Raw genomic sequence first — 8414 nt, 5'->3', positions numbered from 1 at the left:
TGAGCATGGTAGTGCTCACTCATCACTAGTTACGAGTACAGAGCTCCCGAGCATGGTAGTGCCCGCTCGTCACTAGTTACGAATACTGAGCACCCGAGCATGGTAGTGCTCACTCATCACTAGTTACGAGTACAGAGCTCCCGAGCATGGTAGTGCCCGCTCATCACTAGTTACGAGTACTGAGCACCCGAGCATGGTAGTGCCCGCTCATCACTAGTTACGAGTACTGAGCACCCGAGCATGGTAGTGTCCGCTCATCTCTAGTTACGAGTACAGAGCACCTGAGCATGGTAGTGCCCGCTCATCACTAGTTACCAGTACTGAGCAACCGAGCATGGTAGTGCCCACTCATCACTAGTTACGAGTACAGAGCACCCGAGCATGGTAGTGCCCGCTCATCACTAGTTACCAGTACTGAGCAACCGAGCATGGTAGTGCCCACTCATCACTAGTTACGAGTACAGAGCACCCGAGCATGGTAGTGCCCGCTCATCACTAGTTACGAGTACTGAGCACCTGAGCATGGTAGTGCCCGCTCATCACTAGTTAAGAGTACTGAGCACCCGAGCATGGTAGTGCCCGCTCATCACTAGTTACGAGTACTGAGCACCCAAGCATGGTAGTGCCCGTTCATCACTATTTATGAGTACATAGCACCCAAGCATGGTAGTGCCCACTCATCACTAGTTACGAGTACTGAGCACCCAAGCATGGTAGTGCCCGTTCATCACTATTTATGAGTACATAGCACCCAAGCATGGTAGTGCCCGCTCATCACTAGTTACGAGTACCAAGCATGGTAATGCCTGCTCATCAATAGTTACGTGTACCAAGCATGGTAGTGCCCGCTCACCACTAGTTAGGAGTACCAAGCACTTGACTTCATCACTAGTTTTGACCAGAGCCTTAGAAGCTTAGCCGAGTGAGCAGAGTCAGGACCGAGAGATGATTAGGTCCCAGCAGAGTGACATTTGTGTGAGCCGTCACTTACAGTGTAGACGTACGGTGCAAAGTATGGACTATGTCTGCACCTTCAGGGAACGAAGGTAACCAGCATAATGAGTGTGCAGAGGAACCCACCTCTCTGGGACATGCAGCCTAGCGGGAAGTATCGTCGACCGGTGTGGGACTGTGTGACGTTCTGTTTTGTTTTTGTCTACACTCCCTTACAGAAGTTCTGTCGCTTATCCATGTTATGTAAAGAAAAGCTTATAACTTGACTTTAAATTCATCCATTGGTTTTATAAATTACTCTCTTGAAAGCTAAAACCCTTCCAAATTTGGTTTAGGTTATGAAAATAAAGTTACTGCAAAGCTGAAATATTGATCATTTAATGAACACAGAAAGGTCAGATTTTGGCAAGACAAAAGTTTTGTCGCATTGTCATATAATGCACCCAATCCTAGTTTACATCCTCACCTGTGCTCACTAAATGATCAGTTAATTAGTGGGTGTGTATAAAAAAAAAACCAGCACCCCAGACCTTCACTTGAACTGCAACTTGACCTCTGACAACATGTCAATTATCCACCCTGCGACCAAAGCCTTGATTATCAAGAGGCTGAAGACCAGATCCACTGCAGAGGTGGCTGGCACCTTTAATGTGTCTCAGCGTCAAGAACAAAGAGCTCCAAAAGGCCTGGTCACCTCAAGTCCCTGTGTCAACTAGAACAGTTTATAGGATTCTGTCTCGAAATGGCCTCCATGGTCGAATCAGTCCCCAGAAGCCAGCACTAAACAAAAGGCAATTAAAAAAACGTGTGGCATTTGCCAAGTCCCACCGCCTGCTAAACAGATGGACGCTGGAAAAGGTGGCAGAAGGTGGATTTCTCTGATGAATCTTCAATAGAATTATACCACAGCCACTGCAAATACTACAGGAGACCTACTGGAGCCCGTATGGATCCAAAATACACCCAGAAAACAGTTAAGTTTGGTGGTGGAAAGATCATGGTCTGGGGTTCAGTATGGGGGTGTGTGAAACATTTGCAAGGTGGAAGGCAATATCAATAGCCTAAAATATCAAGACGTATTAGCTACCTCTTACATTCCCAATTATAAAAGGGGTCAAATTCTGCAGCAGGATGGTGCTCCATCTCATACATCCATCTCTACAACAAAGTTCCTCCTGGCAAAGAAGATCAAGGTGCTCAAGGACTGGCCAGCCCAGTCACCAGACATGGACATCATTGACCATGTTTGGGGTAGGATGAAAGAGGAAGCTTGGAAGACAAAACCAAAGAATCTAGATGAACTCTGGGAGGCATGTAAGACTGAATTCTTTGCTATTCCTGATGACTTCATCCATAAAGTGTATGAATCATTGTTGAACTGTATGGATGCAGTCCTTGAAGCTCATGGAAGTCACACAAAATATTAAATATGGCTCTAATAGCACCACAACTTCATTCACCAATGTTAACCAACATAATATATTAGAAGTTAATTATTTGTTTGAATTTCACATTACTTTCTGTAGGCGACAAAACTTTTTGTCACGGATCATTCCACAAGTGAAAAATCAAAGTTCACCACCCAATATAATTAATTTTACACAAGAAGAAGTACGCCTGCGTCTGAGTAACGTAAACATTGACAAATCCCCAGGGCCAGATATGGCATTCATCTACGAATATTGAGGGAATTGAGCTCCGTAATTGACAGACCGCTGTATCTTATCTTTTTAGACTCGCTTGTAACAGGGTTGGTACCTCAGGATTGGAGGATTGCTGATGTGGTATCGATATTTAAGAAAGGTAAGAGGGTAGATCCAGGCAACTACCGTCCAGTAAGCCTGACATCAGTAGTATGCAAAGAGGGCATTTTAAGGGATGACATGCAAAAATATATTGCAGAAAAGAATATAATAACTGACAAACAGCATGGATTCATGAAAGATAAGTCGTGTCTAACCAACCTGTTGGGGTTCTATGAGAAAGTAAGTGCAAACCTGGATATTGGTAATGCAGCTGATGTGATTTATTTGGACTTTGCAAAGGCATTTGATATTGTACCACATAATAGCCTTATACTAAAGCTCCAGAAGCAAGGACTAGGAGAAACTATATGCAACTGGGTAAGGAATTGGTTAAAAGCTAGGAAACAAAGAGAAGTCATAAATGGTATATTCTCTAAATGGGCTATAGTCAGCAGTGGGGGCCGCAGGGATCTGTGCTAGGACCAATTCTTTTTAATCTATTAATGACCTTGTGGATGGGATTGATAGTAAAGTGTCAGTCTTTGCTGATGACACCAAACTATGTAGGATATTAAAAACTGACCTTGATAGTATAATATTACAAAAAGATCTGGATAAGATGTCAGAATGGGCAGATACTTGGCAAATGAGATTTAATGTTGATAAATGTAAAGTAATGCACCTAGGACGGAGTAATCCTATAGCTGCGTATACATTAAATGGAAGTAAACTCAAGACTACAGAACAGGAGAAGGACTTGGGTGTTCTCATTACAAATAAGCTGAGCAGCAGCACTCAATGTCAAGCAGCAGCTGCAAAAGCAAACAAGATTTTAGGGTGTATAAAAAGAGAGATTACATCCCAAGATCCCAACGTATTGTTACCCCTCTATAAATCACTTGTAAGGCCTCATCTGGAATATGGGATCCAGTTTTGGGCTCCACATTTTAAAAAGGACACTCAGAAGTTAAGCGGGCTTTACACACTGCGATATCGCCCGAATTTTGTCGTTGGGGTCACGGTTTTGGTGACGCACTTCCGCAATCGTTAGCGATATAGCTTTGTGTAACAGCGTTCAGCGATGTAAAATCGTCGCAAAAGCGTGATTTATCGCTAATCGGCTACACGGGTCCTAATTCCCAAAAATCGTTACTTCAGCAGTAACGAGGTTGTTCCTCGTTCCTGCGGCATCACACATCGCTGCGTGTGACGCCGCAGGAGCGAGGAACGTCTCCCTACCTGCCTCCCGGCCGCTATGCGGAAGGAAGGAGGTGGGCGGGATGTTACGTCCCGCTCATCTCCGCCCCTCCGCTACGATTGGGCGGCGGTTCAGTGACGTCGCTGTGACGCCGCACGGACCGCCCCCTTAGAAAGGAGGCGGTTCGCCGGTCACAGCGACGTCGCCGGACAGGTAAGTATGTGTGACGGCTCTGGGCGATGTTGTGCGCCACGGGCAGCGATATGCCCGTGTCGCGCAACAGATGGGGGCGGGTACGCACACTAGCGATATCGGGACCGATATCGCAGTGTGTAAAGTAGCCTTTAGAGTTAGTTCAAAGGCGGCAACTAGATTATCTCAAGGAATAGAGGCCTCACATATGATGAAAAGACGTCTCAGAGGAGATCTCATTTATTTGTATAAATACATGTGTGGTCAATTTAAAGGACTGGCACATGACTTATTTTTTCCAAAGACAATACTAAGGACCAGGGGGCACTCACTGCGAGTGGAAGAAAAGCGATTCCGACACCTAAATAGGAAAGGGTTCTTTACAGTTAGAGCGGTCAGACTGTGGAATGCCGACCACAAGAGGTAGTAATGGCAGATACTATAACAGCTTTTATATCAGGGCTGGATGATTTCCTCACTACACACAACATTGTTGGTTATAAATGACTTAGTGACCAAATGTAGAACTGGTGGAGGAAGGAGGAACTAGATGGACCTAGGTCTTTTTTCAACCTAAGTAACTATGTCAAAATCTGACCTTTCTATGTTCATTAAATAATCAATATTTCAGCTTTGCAGCAACTTTATTTTCATAACCTAAACCAAATTTGGGAGGGTTTTAGCTTTCAAAAGAGTAATTTATAAGACAAATGGATGAATTTAAAGTCAAGGTTATAAGCTTTCATTTACATAACATGGATAAGCGACAGAACTTCTGCCAGAGAGTGTAGGATATTAAGACTAAAACCTCATGATGATCACAGTTGTTCAATGGTAATAGTACAACGAAAGTGTGTCAATAGCATTGTGTCAATAAGCTGTTCATCTGTTCATCTGAATTACTGTATTCTCCTTGTAACACAACTTGTTTCATTTTTCCCTATTTGTGTCATTTCCTGATATTGTGCCAAAGGCACAACTTTAATTGTTTTACTTAAATATTCTGTTGTTGTTTTATGTACCACTGTCTCCTCATTGTCTGTGCTGTTGCATCCGCGTACCTGTTAACAGCAACACCTTCCCCTGTTCTTCCTCAGTAATAGAAGTAGTTAATGATATATTCCCCTACTTTAAAAGTTGTACTCAATAGGCCCGTGGTCGAATAAAAAAAATGAAAGTCCTATATACACCTGGATCTACACTGCCCCTCTTAATAAGTTCCCCACCTGTCTTAGGGCATCAACATTCAGAAGGGGTATCTTGTGATCACTACAAATATTTAGCAACCACTGATCGATAGTAACGTTCACAATCCGTCCAAGCCTCCTTCTTTCACATACAAAGAATATGAAAGCTGCAACTGATCTGCGGCCACTGATTGGCTGCAGTGGTCACGTCATGTCCTATTGGATATTGAATCCCCCAGGCTAATGACAGCATAGTGACTGCTGAGGAGTGGAGCTGGTTTTGGCAAATACTGAGGAAGTAATGATAAAAAAAATACTGATGCGTGAATGAGGCCTAAAACTTATGTATTGTGATTATGGCAGCATGAATCAGGGTCCCTTGATCAGAATACCATACCTCTTTCCCAAAAGGACACCCTTTGAAGTCTTCTCATTTTCTGTTTGTTTTTAACGTTTAATTTATGAGTTTCTTCCTTTAACCTTAAGACCTAACTGGTCTGAGACAGACTGGTTGCTAGGGACATACTGCTTGACAACACCATTCATAAAACAGTCGAAGTTTAGTAGCATATTGTTAGGGCCAGGTGGACGGGCAGACCCAGGAGGTGGATCCACTGGGCTGAACACCTCACCGAGGGCAAGGTGCCCGGTAGCCGGAGCACTAGCAGGACAGTCCGTTCAGAGGAGTGGAGTGAAGAAGTCCCTGGGACCACGGGGTCTCTGATGGTAGTCCGGGTGACGGAGCTCAGGTTCGGAGGCCGAGATGACGTCAGGCAGAGTCTGGAACCAATGGAGCGAGAAGGCGGGTCACCACAGGGATCGGAGATGGTAGGAACTGACGGGATGGCAGGCCGTCACCGTTCGGGGTTCGGGTATCGTCAGGACCGGTTGGCGAGGCAGGAGCGGCTCTACGAGAGAGATAGGTGAGTATATCACAAGACACAAGGAGACCTGACTCCTAGCTTAGAAAACACGAAGAACAGGCCCCGCCCACTTGGAAAGGATCCCCCTATATACCCAGTACCTGATCCTTCAATATCCTGTTGGAGGACACTGGCCCTTTAAGAAAGGGTCAATGACCGCGCGCGCGCCCTAATGCGCATGCGCGAGGCCCGGGTGCCAGAAGCCAGGGCAGGGAGCGGTGAACAGGAGGCAGGAGAGCCGGGCTGGAGCAAAGCTGCCGACGGGCGCCGGGAGCGGGGACCGGGCCGCCTGGGGACCGCAGGTGATGGGGCCTGGAGGCTGTGGAGCGGGGGACGCCTGACAGAGGAGCCAGGGAGCGAGGCAGGGAAGCCGGGGAGCGTGGCAGGGGAGCCGGGGAGCGAGGCAGGGGAGCGAGGCAGGGGAGCCGGAGAGCGTGGCAGGGGAGCCGGGGAGCGAGGCAGGGGACCCGGGGAGCGTGACACATATCCCTAGCAAGCAGCTGCATTATGAGCACCTTAATATATTTTAACATCAAGACAGTGATCCCCTTTCATCTGCTGATACACTAGAAAAGACGTCGGACACTGATGTTGGTTGAGAGGGCCGGGCTTAGAAACTATGTTCTAGTTCATCCCAAGATGTTGGATGGGGTTGGGGTAAGGACTCTGTGCAGCTGATAGTGTTTTTTTCACACCAAACTCCCTCAACCAGGCCTTTATGGACCTTGGGCTCCGGGAACAATCATGAAGAACAGATGGGACCTGTCCCCAAACTGTTTCTGCAAAGATGGAAGCAAATAAGTGTCCACAATGTTTTGTGCTACAGAATTAAGATTTCCCTTCACCATAACTAAGGGGACAAGGCTGACCTATGGACAATAAGCCCTTAGGATCATAATCCACCAAACTAGACAGCGGGCACAATGCAGTCAGGGGGTAATGTTATTCTGGCATTCACCAAACCCAGACTCGTTGTCACGCTAAGTGCGGGAACCACTAAGCAAACGGTGAAAGGAAAGGGAAACCCTGTGTCTAGGGAAGGCAGAGATGGTGACCCCTGACCAAACCTACTGCTGGTCCCTGGCTTCCCTTACCATCCTAGATAGGTTCTGCACCCATGTTCCAAGTTGGATATCTGACCCTGGCTGACCTTGAAATAGGCCCTTGGAAGGGAATAGATGGGATGAGCGCTTAGTCAACCCCACTGCGCGCTAAAGAAGACACAGGGAACATAGGGAGAAGTAAACAAATAAAATCTCCACATGACTCAGAAAGAGGAACTGCAACAACATCAAAGTTTCTCCAGATAAATACAAGCCAACTGCTTGCACTGAAGACTTTTTAAAGGGAACCTGTCAAGTCCAATATGCATCAAGAACCACGAGCAGTTCTGAGTGCATATTGCTAATCCCTGCCTAACCCTGTATACACTAGCATACATAAAGAGATCTTTAAAAAGAGTATTTCTAAAGATCCTTTATGAAATGCAAATGACGCTAGGGACTAGTCACAAAGGCATTATTTCCCTCGCCCACAGAAGCATGCTAACATGCTATTCAATGCCCAGCGTCATCCACATGGACGTGTATACCTGTCTGTTGTCACCGCCTCTAGGCCTCTCTGAAGCCGGGATGCGCACACCTGGCTTCATAGTGCGCATGACCAGAAGTGTCGGGACTTCTGATCATGCGCACTGAGCCTAAACCCGGCATCGGAGGAAATGACAATGGATGTATACTTAAAAATTCAGCTCACCGCCACCTGACCTTGTCATTACCCAGACTCGGAAATCAGCCCTTCCCCAGCCGCGAAACAAACACTGAAGAAAGTAATCCAGCTGGGTGCAACAACAGTGTTTCTTTATTCGTGCAATAATAGACAGTGCACAACTAATGTTAACGCGATTCTGGCTTAGCGCACTTAGGCTCTGTGCCCACGTTGCGTATTTGCGTGCAGTTACGCTGCGTACTGCACTGCAGTGTAACTGCCTGCGTCCCCAGCACAATCGATGAAGATTGTGCCTAATCCATGCGCACGTTGCGTTTTAGAACGCTGCGATTTGCATGCTGCCAAATCGCTGAGTTCTAAAAAGCAACATGTCACTTATTCTGTGCGCTTTGGATGCAGCTCCCGCTCTGTCTATGGTGGGGGCTGCATCCGGAGCGCATGAAATCGGCTTTTCACTGCATCCATTACGCAGTGTTTCTGCAGCGAT

Source organism: Anomaloglossus baeobatrachus, chromosome 2, assembly GCF_048569485.1.
Source record: "Anomaloglossus baeobatrachus isolate aAnoBae1 chromosome 2, aAnoBae1.hap1, whole genome shotgun sequence".
NCBI classification, from domain to species: Eukaryota; Metazoa; Chordata; class Amphibia; order Anura; family Aromobatidae; genus Anomaloglossus; species Anomaloglossus baeobatrachus.
Note: the sequence above shows the minus strand (reverse complement) of the source record.